Below are 13,749 nucleotides of genomic sequence, written 5' to 3' on the forward strand. Positions count from 1 at the left end.
TATAAAATATTATAATCCTTCCAATCTAAGAATCTGAGAACTCCATGGCTGCCTATTCATATTAACAGCAAAGAGTACCCAGAGGCAGGCAGGTCTAATTCAAATTAGAAACGAAGCCTGCAACTTCAGCAGCTGCTTCTGGACTAGGTGACAACGACCTGCTTAATAAGGAAATAACGGCTTGCTGCAAAACAAAACAAAAGAAAGCAAAACAAAAAACACAAATTTGTTTCACTAGATTGAAATGCAAAAAGAGTGTGATAGAAGTGTGGCATCAAGTTCTGAAGCAAAGTTAGCAGTTACCCAAACTCTGTATGAGCCAACTTTCTCAGCACATGGGACTTCTAGATCTTTTACTGTCATCCAAAAGGTTTCATATGTAGTTCAGGTAAAAGTGCTCACTGTTTGGGCAGGACAGTGGCCAGACCTGCGGCTGAACTCCATCAACATTGGGGACCATCTTCCTTCCAGAGCCTTCCCTGGAACTCTCTGCCTCACTTCAGCAAGGTGCAAAGAACTTAACTCCTTTGCTCATCCTCAGAAGACCATGCTTCACAGACCACGCTTTTGGGCATCTCCTGACCTTCCTTACTTACTAGACACTGACATCATTTGTGTGTTGGGTGGTTTGTTTATAGGATTGGAAGCAGAGTGCCTACTGTTATCTGATCACAGGCAGTAGAGATACCAACTGGAAAGCGCAGTTTCTGCCCTAAAGGAACTTTCCAACTGAGGTTTTCTTGGGCTGCAGAGGTGGTACCTGAGCCAGCTCTTCAGACAAGAGGTGAGAGTGAGGGATATTCTAGGCCAAAAGAACAAGGTGAGCCGAAGAGAGACATGGGAGACCATGATGCATTTGGAACATTTGTGTCCATATCGGTGGACTACAGGATGTGTGTGGCTGAGGAGGTTGGGAGAGGAGACTAGAGAGGTAGGCAGGGGCTGGATCATGAAGAGCTTTGTAAACCATGTTTTAAAATGAACCTTTGGGGCTGGCCCAGGGCGCAGGGGTTAAGTGCGCACATTCCACTTTGGCGGCCCACGGTTCGCAGGTTTGGATCCTGGGTGCGGACATGGCCCCGCTTGGCAAGCCACACTGTGGTAGGCATCCCACATATAAAGTAGAGGAAGATGGGCACGGATCTTAGGTCAGAGCCAATCTTCCTCAGCAAAAAGGGGATTGGTAGCAGATGGTAGCTCAGGGCTAATCTTCCCAAAAATAAAAAAATAAAAAATAAAAAGTAAAAAAATAAAAATAAATAAATAAAATGAACCTTATCATAAGGGCAATGCAGAGGCATTGAAGCATTTTAAGCACAGAACTGATATGATTAGATGTACATTTAAATAATAACAAGCAATATGTATTCCAAGTAAAATACGGAAAATCAGAAAAGCACAAAAAGTATATAATAGATTTATTGAATGTATTGGACATACTATAGCACTAAGAAGAAGTGCCTTTTTTATTCTTTCTCCTGCTGCTCTAGAAAACCCATTCTAGAGTGAAATCCTTAGTTTTCCTGATCCTATTCAGTCACAAGAATGCTCTCTTTGAGTACTGTAAAAGTCCTGTCAAGCCTGGCATTACTCCTTCAATCTTTTATTCATTTTAAAACTTCTCTCACCACTCCAGCTAGCCTTGCTTCAGTCCTGGAAACTTGAAGTGGAGGAGCGCATGGTCAGCTTTTTCTCATCCTTTTCTACCCTCTAGCTGCCGGTTCCTCAGGCCCTTTAGGAAAGATTAGGGGCACGTGGCCTAGACTTGTGTGACTGGTACAGTTGTCATCTGGTGTGGCATTCGCACGTTGAAGATCCTTCTACTAGAAACCCCTGACTATAGTACCCTTCTGCCGGGTCTCTTTACCCTCCTGCTGGTTTCTTGGGTGGCATCCCTCACACCATTCACGGGTGGCTTATGTGTGAGTCTCCTCCATTCCATGGCCCTCCCATCAGGGAAAATGCAGCTCCCTGCCAATGCGTCCTCTCTCTTCATTCTGCTGCAAGGCAGGCCCCTCCAGCCAGCATTTCACATTTAGGCTTTTTTTGGTGAAAGTCAGTCACCAGTCCCACCCCCTTCAAACTCCAGGAGGCACAGGTCAAGATCTCCAAACGGTTTTTGTGAAGCCCCCTCACTTGGTTTAAGGTGAGGGGTGTTTCCGTGGCAGAGCGGGGATGGGGTGGGTTGTGGAACGCATCACCAGGACCACTCTCTATCGAGAAGCCCTTGCTCTGGCTGTTTAAACCTCCCAAAGTATGTTTCCAGCCTGTCTCCCACAGCCCGAAGCTGGGTAATGGGCTGATACTGGCAGAGCCATTTCACAATGTCTTTGCATGCCCTGCATAGCTAGGTGGCCTAGCACTTCCTTCTAGAATGTGCCAACTTGGGGCCAACCATGCTATCTTTGCAGGCTTGAGATAATAAAGGAAGCGATTTTCTGTACAAAATAAAAATCACCTGTAATCCCACAATTCCCCCCTCTTCTGGAAGTGCAGAGAATAAAGATTGGAAGTCTCCTTTCCTCCTCTCATCTTTAACAGTTTGGTGTGTATCTTTTAAAATTGTCTTTTATGCTTATACAAATCCAGAAGATAGAAAGATAGACAGGTGATTTTAAAACATAGTGACAAAATTTTTGACGTTGTTCCCATCTAGAGGTAGAGTTTATGTTCCCTTCCCTTGAGTTGAGCCAGGCTGTGACTGCTTTGACCAATGGAGTACAGTGGAAGTAAAGCTGTGTGACTTCTGAGGCTAGGTCATAAAGGGCCATGAAGCTTCCACCTCAGTCCCTGGAGACACTAGCACTTGAAGCACTGAGCCACCATGGAAGAAGTCTGACTACCTTGAGGCCTAATGTTGAGGAGGCCACACATAGGTCCTCTGGTCAACAGTCCCAGCTGAATCTGTCCTTCGGCATTGCCCCCCAGGCGCCAGACATGCAAGTAAAGAAGCGCCTTAGGAGTGTATCTTCCAACTCCAGCTGTTCCAGTCCCAGCCATTCAAGTCATCCCAGCTCTAAATATCACAGGACAGAGAAAACCCAACCCTGCTATCCTCTGTCTGAATTCCTGACCCACAGAATTTGTGAGTATAATAAAATGGTGGTGGTTTTATGCCACTAAGTTTTGGGGTGCCTTGTTACGCAGTGTTAGGTAACAGGAACAGACAAAGATATTCATGTTTAAAAGTGCATTAAACTGCAAATGGTAAGGATGGAGTAGAAGGGGGCAAGATTAGGGGCAGGAAGAGAAGGTATAAGGCTTTTGCAGTAATCCACATGGGAGAGAAGGACTTAATTAAGGTAGCGGTTGTAGGAAGGAGAGGCAGGACCCAACTGAGAAATATTTAGGCATAATGCTTCTGCCCCCCTGGCCAGCGTCAAGAGGATGAAGCCTAAGAGACAGGAGAAGGCGGCAGAGGGCAGGCACCCTTGTACGTGCCGTGAGTGCACGTCTCCTTTGGTGCATCTTTGGTTTTTCCTCTGTGTGCAGAATGGGCTCTCTTCCCCTAGGCTGTGATTACATGGTTTAGTTCCACAAACGGGGGGCCCTGAATGTTAGGCTACAGATTACATTAATCAATCTATTTTGTTTTATTTTACGTGCTTACTTAAAAGTCTTTTATACTTAGGAAATATATGCAAAGTAATGTACAAATCAGCAGAGCCTTGTCATCTTATTAAGCTGAGCCCTTGTACCCTGTCAGTGAACAAAGAGGCCCCTGGGCGAGCAAGGTCGGTCTCCAGTCTCCGTGGGGTCTACCTTCCTGCGCCAGGGCAGTGAGGCGGGGCGGGAGGGACGGAGTGCACAGAACAGAGAGAGACAAATTGCTCACAGCTGCCTCACTAGCATGTTTCAAGATATACTAGGCACAGACTGTAGAACAATATGTGCAGTATAGTTTATATTCTAAAAAAGATACGCACATGTGAATATGTGCATAGACAAAAGACCAGACGCATACATGCCCAAAATGGTAAGCATATTATCTCTGGGGTATGGAATTACTTCTGTTTTTGTTGGTTGGCTAGTTTGTTGGATTCTTTGTGCTTTTTTTATGTGTCTCCAGCTTCCTGCACATATATTACTTCTGAAAACTCAAAAAAAAACCCAGCTATGTTAAAAATGGTTAAGCCGTCAGAATTTCACCCATCTTGCCCGTGCTTATCAGTGCTATTGTTTCCTGCAAGTTCGACCTTCCGCCAACCTACTAGTCCTCATTTTACTAGGCTAGGAGATCACAAATTCAATAAGAGACTGTCTTAAACACAACATTTGGGGGCGTTCTGATTCTCCCTTTCAGAATTCTTTTCTAAACCCTTCTTTAATACTCATCCCATTCTCCAAGGACTCAGGACAGCCTCTGGGTCCCCTCTGATCCTCTTTACAGTGCTAGTTCTGTGGTCTTTCGTAACCAGGGTCTGTGCTCCCAACTCTCTTCTCTCTCTGGCTTTTCCTGAATCCCCCCCACTCCCCACCCTCCATCCAAGTGCCTGCTTCCCAGGTAGATTTCCGTTATCTGTTAGAAACAGTCAATACATATTAAACTATTCTGAACATTTGAATAGCTAATCGCTTCCTACTCACTGGGTTTTAAAAGAGGTTTCCCAGTTAATGTTACTGTGTCTCTAATTGGTGATAGGAAAGCTTTAGTCAAATACAGATTTTCCTGCTCCCATTAAGTCCGTGCACAAGCAGGTCACAACCTCTTTTAGCCAAGCAGAGAAGGTTTCCTGTAGCCAGGCGCCATCGCCATTACTATCAGATGGAGCAGCGACTAATTCAGTCACATTGATGGATGCCGAGATGGTGCCTGGATTCATCTAGAGTCGGAGCTACAGAGCTAGAGTGCGAGAAACCAATTTCCAATTTCCTCCTGGCCTGAAGTGCTCCAGGTCACCCCTGCTTACAGAGAAAATGACATGAGTCACCACGTCTCCTGAGCCAGCTCATGCAGAGTGCCGTGCACGGCTAAGCTGCCCAACAACAATAGGTGTATGCAGAATGCACACTGTATCACCTCATTAGTTCCAAAGATCTAACTCTGACTTCCCAGAAAAAAGGTTAGGGAAACTGCAAAATGTGGCAGTCACAAAAACCACTTCAATGGGCCTCCCTGTGGCGAGTGGGTAAAGTTCTGTGCATTCTTCTTCCATGGCCCAGGTTCATGGGTTGGGATCCCAGGCGTGGACATACTCCACTCATTGGCCAAGCTGTGGAGGCATCCCACATACAAAGTGCAGAAAGACCGGCACTGATGTTACCTCAGGGCTAATCTTCCTCAAGCAAAACAAACCAAAAAAGGGGGTGGGGTGGGAAGATTGGCATGGATGTTAGCTCACGGCAAATCTTCCTCACCAAAAAAAAAAGCACTTCAAAGCAATACCCAAGAGGGGAAGAAATGCAGACAAGCTTCTGAACTCTAGCAGGTGAGCCAACTCAAAACAAGGCCGTTCCTGCTCATGACAATCCCTTCCCCCAGGGACCTTTAAATGGTTTGGAGGGTTTTCTGTGGCTTCTTTCTGTGGAGTAGAGCCGGGATTTTTGTTTTGTTTTGTTTTGTTTTTCTGCCAAAGTTTCATTCATTAAACAAATATCTTTAAGTACTTATTATGTGCCAAGGATTGTGCCAGGCACTGATGCTTCAAATATGAACATAGATCAGTTCATGCTCTGAAGGATGCTACCATCTATTGGAGGGTGGCAGTGGGGTTTGGCTCAAATGATGAAACAAACAGAAATAAAATAAATTAAGCCCAATAGAGAGTATAGGAGAACAGAGGTAAAGAAGTGCTTAAGTCCTCATGCCAGAAAGGAGGCAGACATGGGAATGGGGGTGGGTGGGTGGGAAGGAAACTGAGAGGCAGGGAGGAACAAAGCACCCTGGAGTGAAGGCTTCACTCCAAGGATAAGTAATTAAGCAAGTGGATAAGTGAGGTGCAAGTGAGGAGGGAGAGAGAAAAGAGATTAGACCATGTTTACCCCTGAAAGACAGTTCCAACTCTACATTTTTTTTGGTATCAGTTTATTTTTCTTTTGTTTCTTGTTTAACTCTAAAATTGAAACTAAGTGGAAACAGTTTGTAACCGTGAATATTGAAATGGTACTACCCTTAATTTCACACAGTTAAGCTCCTTCCAATCTTCATTTCTCTGCTGTGAGCCTTTTCCAGTTACACTTGTCTAGAAGACAGATCAGAGAAATGAAAAAAAAAGTGAAAGTCCATCCTTTTTAAGTAGTTGGTTTATGTTTTATAATCTATTTCTCTAAAGTTTCAGAGGAAGCAACTAATGTATTTGTTTAACTAAGCCTGTTAAAATGATTGGAAAAAGTTGGAAACAAAAACTACATTTCAACTTTATTTCCTCAATTAGCCTAATAATTGAGAGATAACTATAGAATATGCCACTTCCACTCCAAAGTATAACAGGAAAAATGCCAGAGATCTGGCTCTCTAGTCTTGCTCTCTGCATAAAGGGTTCCCAGCTGCTCTACATGCACCTAAAATGTATGATTTTATTTGACAAACTGATTCGACATGTATTCCTTTTAAACTAATTTTTAAAATTATAAGTAATACATGCCTATGGGTTAAAATAAAAGTACAGAAGGGAATGACAGTTACTCCCCAGAAGAAATCACAGTCAACAGCTTTGTGAATCTCCTTTCAACATACATAGGACAACAACAGGATTATGTTGTAGACCGTGGCATCTTCAGAATTTCTATATTGCAGAGCTTAGGAGGGGCAATCCCGCTAAATGGGAAGGCTAGGAGAGAAGCTGTATTTGCATAGCAAGCAGTTAGTATCAGTGTCGATTTAGCATTGTTTGTGGGGGTGGGAGCCCAGGAGATTACGGGAGAACCTAAAGGCTTCTCAGAGCCAGCTGCCAAGCACTGCCATATATATATTTCCATAACTTGCTTTTTTAAATGTAAAAACACATCTTGAACACTTCACCATATAATCAACACATATAGATCTATCACCTTCTTTTATAACAATTACAAAAGATTCCATTGTATTTAACTAGACTATTGATAAACATTTACATTATTTCCAGTTTTCACTAAGCATTTGTGTGTGTGTGTGTATAAAATTTTCTGCTTATAACATTAGAATTTCTATAGAATAGATTCATAGAATGGAAATTTCTAGGACGAAGGATACGTGCACTTAAAATTTTGAGAGAAAACTGTCATTGTTTAATGTGCAGTTAATATACAGTTCAATCTCCAGTTGTTACATGACCCTGCTTCCATTGTGATGGCACGACACTGTCTGATATGATTAATAGAGTGATCATATAATTTAGTGTCCAAGACAGAACAATTTTGAAAGAGGAAATAGATGCTATTAATTATTTTATGGGACCACAAGCATAAACCAGGACCATCCTGGGCAAACTGGGACATTTGGTCACCCTAATAGGTATTAAGATAAACATTATTAAGGAGAATAATATTGCTGAAAATTCAAGACAGCTCTGCAAACAGCTTAAGACATTTTAATTATCCTCCTTTTATCCTTCCCAAACCTGCTTTCATACTCCCACAGTGTTATAGTGAGAGAGTATATGAACCTTCCAGCAAGGAGGAAGAATTCGCTTCCAAATATTTTGCACTATTACACTTTTCATTTGAAAAAGGAAGATTCCCAAGCCAGGAATCATAGTTGGATGTCAAAATATCTCACCTAATAAAAAAATAATATGAAGAGAAGAAAAAGGTGTTTCGGAAAATAGTAATAGGACAATATCACAAAACGTTTGTTTCCTGTAAATGCAGCCTCAGCATTCCCTGATAAGCCCAAAAGCTAGTTAAAACATGAAAAAGAACAAAGCATTGTAGAGGAGAAAGACAAATCCTCTACTCACTCTAGGTCCTTCTGGCTGGCCTACGAAGTAAATTGATGTGAGACAGAATAACAGGAGAAAATCAAACAAAGCTTTATAACATGTGTACATGGGAGAAACCCAGGAAAGCTGAGTAATTCACCAGAATGGCTGAGCTGCCAGCTTAAATATTATCTTCAGCTAAAGGCAAAGGAAGGTGTTGCAGTGTAGTGGTTTGGGACTTCAAAGGAGAGAAAGGCAATTTACACGGAGATGGAAAAGCAAATGTATGGTAAACAGAACTTTGATGAGAATGGTCTTAGCAAGGATCCTCTCCGTCTACCAATACCCAGAGTTACCTATGGTGATGGTCTGTCCTGGGTTATCTTAAAGTTCTTTTAGGCAGTTGTGGCGGGGGTGGGGGGGGGGGGCGGGGGGAGGGGTGTCAAAGTTTCTTTCAGAGTCTTTTGTTCTTGAAAGTAATCAAGGCAAGGCAAAGAGACACATTCTGGGGTGGCTAATTCTATCTCTCACAGCATATTTGCTTTTCTGAGGCCTTTAACTTGAGTTCCAGCAGGCCAAATTTCAGGTAATTTGGATTTGATTTTTACAGCTCAGCCTGAGAATATAAATTCTCTTTGGTGTCCTGGAAAATGGTGGCACGGCTCAGCCTACTTCTTTGGTTCTTTAAGGACAGTCCAAGACCTGGGATATGAGACATATGGCCTTCTGTGAGTGTGGTCTATCACATGTGTCACTTCCCAGTTCCAAGAAGGCTGGGAAAAGACTTCTCTCCCTCCCAGGCAGGATCAATCTACAGTGAAAATCTGTGTAAATTCAGGAGAGGACTGGTTGTTCCAGATGGAGAAGGAGAGCCCGTCGCATGCCTTGTGTGTGTGTTCCTGCCCCTCCAGCAGCGCCCTTCGTTACTCATTAAGGATTCCATTCCTTATTCTGTCTGTTATCCCAGGCTCAAGAAGAAAGCCTTTGACGGGTTAATAAATTGCCCCGCACGCTGAGTCATCTGCCTTGTGTTTCTCACTAAATGAGAGACTTTAACAGATCAGGGCTGAGGTGTTGGGAAGCATGTTTCTAGCTAATGGCAAGCTGTTGAAAATGCCTCAGAGCCTTGCAATCCACCACCTGGAGGCAACTCCACGAGAGGGTATTTTCCAAAACATTCCTCACTTCACCTCTTGTCTATTGGCTGCTAATTCAAAAAGCGAAAGTAATGGCCTAATTTTTTTTTAAAGGCTGAGTTAGTTACAATTACGCAGTGTTTAGTAGGAGCAACTGTTAACCTACTTTTTTTTTTTCCCCAATATATAGCACTATCCCCACTTCCTCACCTAGACTTTGTTTTGACTAAGGCATGTGTTGGCGAAACATTTGAAATTCATTGTTGCTGTGAAATGGATATTTTCCTTTGTCAAAAGCTGAGAGCTGAGATCAATCTGTAGATACTGACAAAGAATGATAGCTAAGACATTGTTTGTCAAAAACAAACAATAATTGCCAAACAGGATGTATGGCAGATCCATTTGTGTAAAAATATGCATAAATATAATATGTGTTAATTTACGATTAGAGGAAATTTGAAAGACTATGTACCACATTATTAGTAGCTGTTACTTCTGGGGGTGGGATTGCCGAGGCTTTTTACTTCCTAAGACATCTGTATGATTTGCCTTTTATACAATAAGCATCTGTTCCTTTTCCGATCCAAAAGAGAAAGTGGGTGCAAAAATAAAGTTACTCAGGAAGACTGAAATGATTTCTTACTCCTACCATCAAACAGCCTGAGCAAACCGAAAGCAAATATAAGGAGCTTAGCAGTGGAGAATGAACAGTTCATGATGTAGAAGGCAGCACGGTTACGTATTAATAAATGTTATACATATTCTTCTCAGGGCAGAGGAAAAGGACAAATGCCAGAGCGACAGAATTTTCTACAGGTATTATTCATTAAAAATAAGCTTGTTTTAAAAATAAACTTGTTTTCTAAACTGTTTAGAGAACTTTTTCAAACTCACAGAGTTATTTTAGAAGAGTACTCATTTTGGTTACATAATCTGAACTCTCAGCTTAGGAGAATGTTCAGCTAGAATATGTCAGATGTTAGTTGGCTGTGCCTGATGGCAAATTACTGATACATAGTTCAGTTATGTCAGATCTAACATCCTGTTTGGTGAGTCACCTCAGTGTGGGGCGGTGGAAAGCACACAGGTTTTGGAGATTCAACTTGGACTCCAGTCTCCCCTCCCCCACTATACTTGCAGTTTGATCTCGAATATGTTACTTAACCCCCTTGAGCCTCAGTTTTCTGAATTAAATGTATGCTGTAACAATAACTACTGCAGAGGGTGGATGTAAAGCTTAAACAAAATCCCCTAAAAATAGACTTTATAACCTGTAAACTGCTCTGGCATACAGCAGGCACCGACTATTGAGTGAGTGAGTGAATGAATGAACGAGGGAATATTGTCCTAGGCTTTAACTGTCCATACCAAAATGAGAGAGAGAGAGAGACTGAGAAAAAGAGAGAGACAGACTCATTCTAGTTCCTTTAGATGTTAAGTTTCTTAAGAATGAAAGTGAGTCACGATTTAGGAAAGGAAAAAAGTAAACAATAGTTGAATGAAGGCTGTAGATTTAAATTGATGCTGCAAAATTCTGAAATTGCCACACACACCCAAATTACACACAGCACCTGTTATCGTTGAAGGCTGTCTCAAATGTCACAGCCTTTTCGAGGTCTTTCCCGATTTCCCAGGCAGAGGGAGGAACTCCCTCTGAGGGAGGGCCTGGCAGGAGAAGATTAGCTGTGCCAATGAGATTCTCTTTCAGAGGAATTAAAACTAACAAAATCAAAAGAATTTGCCACTTGGAGCGAAGAGCCCACTCACACTGTGAGTGCCCTTAATGATAGTGCCCCAAAGTGATGGTTCTATGACCCCGGTCTGCTCTGGCTCCCCTGGCCAGAAAAGCGGTAATGTCAGGCATACACTCAAGGATATTTTAACTTAGTTATCCTACACAAGTACTTTGGGAGGATGTAAGCACCTCAGAGAGATGTTTAAATCCTTGTTCTTTTAGAAATAACTTGATCTGACAGCTTGTTTTCAGCTCGCTACCTATCACTTTTCCTTCCCTTATCCTGCAGCCTTTCCGACTCTACTGTCTGCCACACAGCACTTCTGACCAGCCAAGTACATGCAAGCAACCCTTGAGAGACCTCAGAGCAAAGCGGTTCAGACGTGTGTCTGACGGCCAGGAGAAAGATGGCGGCCAGAGTTCTACATTTGGAAGTTAACAGCAGACCGGTTGATTTAAAATCTGTGAGAACAGAAGAAAATGCCCAATGATTGTGCGGGTAGGAGAACCTAAAACAAACGTGGTGGACAGAAACGCTAAAGCAGCCGGCAGGGTAGGAAGGGGAGTAGGGGGAACTCACAAAAGGGCACCCAAAGAAGGGCCCAGTGTAGAAACCATCAGTAACCTTTTCCCAAGAGGTTTTAGGGGAGAGTGGAGACAGAATTCAGACTGCAGTGAGTTTCAAAGAGAAGTTGGACTGAAGACACATAGAGCAGTGATCATTGATAATCCTTTTAAGGAGATTGGCGGGGAAGGAAAAGCGTCCAGACAGGCTTGGCAGCCTTAATTGCTCCCTCTCCACCCTTGGGCAAGGCTGCATGCCCCCTATAAATGGAGTGTGGACTCTAGGTATGCGGACCTTGAGAAATCTCTTTGCTCTGGCTCCCATCCAATTTCCTGAAACTTTCGGCTCTATCTTCCTATCCCTTCCTTAACCCCCGTCTGTTTTTTCCCTCTCTGCCCAGTATGTTTTGGATTGACACTGTGTTTGACTGTCTCTTTGGTTCTCACCCTTTTTCCTGAGACACTGCCCTCAGTTCCTTTTTTATTCTGTGTCCTGAGGCTCTAGTCCAGCCCCTCCCTATCTGGGCACCTAGACCCCAACTCCTGGCCTCCCTGAGCCTCCTAGTTTGGAGCAGAAGTGGTTCAGAAGCAGAGAGATAGATGCAAGATAGAGGAGGATAGAGTCAAGGAAGGAGGTGTCAGTTGGTTGTACTCTCACAGAGACTGGTCAAAGGGAAAGAACCAGCGGGGTGGGGTGGGGTCGGGGGGTGGGGGTAAATGCAGCAGTGGGGGGTAAATGTAGGAGAGGGGAGGAAAAGCTGCAGGGGCAAGTTTCCTGAGTGAGTGGGATGGGGTTAAGGAGATAAGTGGAGGTCTTGACCAGAGGAGGGAAACCTTCAGCCTCTGAGATAATAGAGAAGGAGAAGACAATGAGGGTGGGTGCAGTTACGCTTGTAGGAGGTAAGGGTTTCGCTGAGAGAGGTGTGGAGGTGGGCAACAGGTTTGAACTTGTGAAGATTTGCATGGTCGCTCAGGGAAAAGGAAGAGTAAACTAAGCAAGGAGCAGGATTTTGAGTTTCACTGTGAGACCAGTGGAAGCTGGAGACCCAGCACTTGTAGTGGTGCCTGTTGTACCGTGTGTCATTTTCTCCAAAAGAGTGTTAGCCCATGCAGACAATCTTTCATGAGCCAGGCTGACCATCAGTCCTGGGGATTAAGGTCAGTATTCCCTGGACCTGCCTTGGTTCCTGCCTAAGGGTCAGATGCACTGTCCTTAGGACTCTGGAGGAATCAATGGAAGAACCTTAATGTCCCTCCAACACATCTCTTGTCTTTATGAAAGGAAGACAATGCTCTGCAGGCAACACAGATGAATTTGACAGGAGAATAGTAAACCATGTGGTTTACTGCATGCTGGTCCTGCCCTAATTGAGCCCTAATGAGACCGAGCCTGCTTAGGGGGATCCCTGCTACAACTGGAAATTCTCATGGCTCTTGCAGCCCATTTTCCAATAGAGACTGAGCATGTGGCCTTCCTTGTCTTTGCCACTCAGAACGGGGAGTAACCTGGGTAAGAACTATGAGTGATTCTGAGGCAGGCTGTGCTCCATGGATGAAGTTTGATCCAGGTGGAGGGTACCACCTGGGCCATTCACAAGCTCCAGCAGGGTCACGATCTTGTCAACCACTTTGCAACTGGGCTCCAGATCCTGGCCCCTGAGCTGGCTGGACAGCGCTGCTCTGGGTATCATTTCCAACAGCCTGGCTGGGCCCTCCGCGATGAACTGTCTGAGGTTGCTCAGGGGCTAAAGGCATAGCTGCTGCTGTTCTCTGTAATGGAGAATCGCTCTGCACAAGAGAGCTCTGCCGGGGAACCCCTCCTCCACCACCAGGAAATGACGTGTTCCCTCAGCTGGGAGAGAAGCCAGCTAGGACTGAAGGGATCTCCCCTCCTTTCCTTGCCAGTCCTACCTTCCTGGGAACGTTCTGGCACCCCTATGGCTACAGGGAGCCAAAGCTCCCTTGTAGCCCAGGCCCTTAAAGTCACAAGGTTCCAAATGCAAACGACAAAAAAATATGAGCCAAACATCCACACATTCCCAAACAAAGTGCTAGACCACCTGTGCAGAGCCTGCTGACCTGGCCATCACCCTTCTCTACCCTGTAGAAGAGTGAAGAGGAAGAAGCTGGCGGAGGACTGACGCAGAGACAGTGCATGGTGTGACGTGCATCCTGCCTCATCCATGTTGGCTGCGGAGTGGGGGTTTCCTCCTCACCAAGAGGAAGGGGCTTCAAGGGAACTCCCAGCCAGTTTGACACCTCCTCATGGCTGGCTAACTAATTTGTGGGGCCCAGTGCAAAATGCAAATGTGGGGCCCCTTGTTCAAAAAGCAAGAAAAAAAAAATGGCATTAAAAGTACCAAATTATTAAAAAAAATAAATAAAAGTGGGCTGTACACTTGCTCCCAGAAACAAATCCTGTTGAAACAGATTTTTGGGCAAAAATCAAGGCCTGGATTCTTTAGGAATTAAGACA

At 44.1% G+C, this 13,749-nt stretch overlaps 1 long non-coding RNA gene across 2 annotated transcripts; it reads left to right on the top strand.

Moving 5' to 3' along the window:
* Nucleotides 1-937: 937 nt before the first annotated feature.
* On the top strand, nt 938-13,689 carry LOC102147650 (uncharacterized). Of its 2 annotated transcripts, XR_001380778.3 has the most exons (3): nt 948-3,085; nt 9,746-9,790; nt 10,999-13,689. It is a non-coding gene; the product is annotated as an uncharacterized lncRNA (long non-coding RNA). The 2 variants fall into 2 exon arrangements; XR_002807889.2 differs by lacking the exon at nt 9,746-9,790 and having other exon boundaries at nt 938-3,085.
* The last annotated feature ends 60 nt before the right edge of the window (nt 13,690-13,749 follow it).

The sequence above is a fragment of the Equus caballus genome, chromosome 5, assembly GCF_041296265.1.
Source record: "Equus caballus isolate H_3958 breed thoroughbred chromosome 5, TB-T2T, whole genome shotgun sequence".
NCBI classification, from domain to species: domain Eukaryota; kingdom Metazoa; phylum Chordata; class Mammalia; order Perissodactyla; family Equidae; genus Equus; species Equus caballus.